This window comes from Gordionus sp. m RMFG-2023, chromosome 5, assembly GCF_954871325.1.
Source record: "Gordionus sp. m RMFG-2023 chromosome 5, tfGorSpeb1-WG-v2, whole genome shotgun sequence".
Classification (NCBI taxonomy): Eukaryota; Metazoa; Nematomorpha; class Gordioida; order Chordodea; family Parachordodidae; genus Gordionus; species Gordionus sp. m RMFG-2023.
Window position 1 is genome coordinate 8,068 of NC_088779.1, and position 2,920 is coordinate 10,987.

Sequence of the window (2,920 nt, forward strand, 5' to 3'; positions counted from 1 at the left end):
TTCAAAAAAATTGTCTAAATAAGTCTGATTAATATTTTTAGTCGTGGAATTCCTTATTGTACTTAAAACTAATTATTCATTTATTAATGAATTACAAAACTTATTTGATTCGAAAATTTGAATATGAATAATTATTATTCAAATAATAGCCATTTGTGTTTACGATTGAATCATATATTTTTTAATATTTTAAAAATTATTTTAAATGTTCGAAATTATTCGTAATTATCTAAACTTTTTATTTTTTTTATTTGAGAATAAAAAAAATGTGTTTAAAAGTTTGGATTACATTGTTCAATTTTTTTTATTTTATATAATATATAATTCTAAAAATAAGGAAGATTAATCTCTACCCTGTTGGATCGATTTTTAATAAAATAAAAATAAATAAATAATATATTTATTTTATTTTAAGATAATGTATAAATTTAAGAACTAATTATTTTCAAGTAATAGAAAACTAATAAAACAAACAGATATCAGCAATTTATTATTACAAATTAATAAAAATAACAGATTATTGTAAATTTTTTAGAAATTTTTATAATTTTATTATCCACCATATTATTATTTTTAAAAAAAATGAATTATTTTTTTACTATTCTCTCTATCTTTCTAATTTTTGTTAAAATTAAAGGTACTAAATGATAATAATGATTATTTTTAACATTATATATATTTTGTTCTATCTGATTTATTAGAACTAGAATCCTACAATCAAGGTAAATGATATTTGTAATGTTGTTAAAAAGCCAGATTTGAACCGATTTTAATAATGACCTGGTTAAGATTTTATCTAAAGGTGTTATGTAAGCATCGAGATTTGGTAAATAAAGTACAGATTTATCTGCCATCTATGAAAAATCTTCAGGCTACATAATATTATTTTGATAAAAATCTTAACCTTAGACAATTGAGATTTATCTTAAAATCTCGAAGTCCATATAAAAAATACTCTTGAATCTATTTTGAACATAAAATTCTCATCACTTTCCTGGATGCAAGCTGAACTTTCACCAACTAGGAGGTATAAGTATCCAATCCCCATATCCGAGCATTTCAACCTTTCTATCCTTTGTTGCTAAATTTCGATTTACACTTGGAGACTTATATTCTATCGACCCACATCATACGGTAGCACTAGACCTCTGGAGCAAAAATGCTCCAAACTGCCCATATCAATTCTATAAGACAAAAAGACTGGAATATGACATTGATACAGATCGCGTCGAATATACAATTCAAAGTTGATAAGAAATTTTTCATCTCCTAATGACTACATTACGACTTTTCGCTAAATCAAATAAATCCAGCCCCATCCACATGCCACCTTAGATATGAATGTTATGAAACTATACTTAGCTCTAATCTAGACTTGCTACTTACCAACGAGTAACTCAGAATATATTGGTCTTCGCTTAGGCTGTGAAATCGTAACGCCTACATCATGTGTCCTATGTAAAACTCACATTGATTGTCTTGGACACTATACCCTACCAGGGGCGTCGCTAGCCTTTACAATTTCAGGGGGCTCATATTTTTTTAAAATTTGCTAACTTTAAACATATTATATTTTGCATACAAATTAAACTAGCAAATAAATAAAAAAAAAGGTTAAATAATTCATACAAGTGATAATAGAAAAACCACATAAGGCTATATAATTCTTATCAAATTAAAAAAGGTTATGAAACTAATATTTTACCATTTTAAACATTGTTTTATAGAATGGACTAATAAAAAAATTTATAGGCCTTACCAAATTAACTGAAGAAAAGAATATAAACGACCAATCCAAATCATAAAACTATATGGTGATTAGAGCCTCCTCTTAGATGAAATGATGGAAGCTAGATAAGTAATAGAGAAAATTATTGTGAGATATTATATTTCTAAAAGATTATCTTCCATTTTTAATGATATACAAATGACTACACATTTGACAAAAATATCTTATGCAGTCTTATGCTCTCAGCAGCTGTAGTAATAATCTTAAATTACATAGCCACACAAATAATAGATGCTGTTTAATTTGCAGTCATAATGACACTCAAGATGGTAACCCATATCAGAATTTATTAGGTTAAATAAATTGATAAAACAAAAACACTAAAAATCTTTAGAAGAAATTATTATGACAAGGATGCCATATTAGAAATGAAACATTTTGTAACTATAAAATAAGAACCAGAGTGATATGATGAAAGCAAATTTTATTATCGCACCACCTCTATTGGTATAATATGTCTTAAAAAGTTTTCCTTAAAACACGTAGAAAAGAGAAGAAATGATATCTAATTTATCACATCATTGTGGGATGAATAATAAATGTTTAATTTTAATAATATTTTAATAAATAGATGGAGTTAATTAAATGCAAATTGTAACTTGTATTTTTTATCAAAAACATTTATTAGTAAGATAAAATATTTACTGTAATATATTATATAACTGTCAAATACGTCTGTAAAAGTGGCATTTTACCTAACATTTTATAAATAATTATATATAATACTTATTTGGATTTGGAACTGAAAATAATTTTAGAAAGAGACATGATAATTAAATTTAAAAATCAATAATAAATTATAGAAATCGTTCAGGCCAATTAAAAAAAATTATTTCTAGTCAAAGGGGATATTAAGGAGCAAAATTTTTGTTTCAAGGGGCTATTCAAATTTATCAGGTGACGAGCCCCTGCGGGTTGCGTCACTACCCCCTCGACTGTCGTTTCTCAAAAGGCAGACTTCCTAAACACTCTGCTATCAATTCATTTATCAATAGAACCCTGAAATCCACATATATTCCTTAAAGGCTGGAACTCACTGGTCTAGCTCGATTAATCAAACCAGACCGGATAGCGAGTCCCTTGGAACCAAGGTTTACCCCTCGCTTGGGTATACATGCATAGATCGTTTTG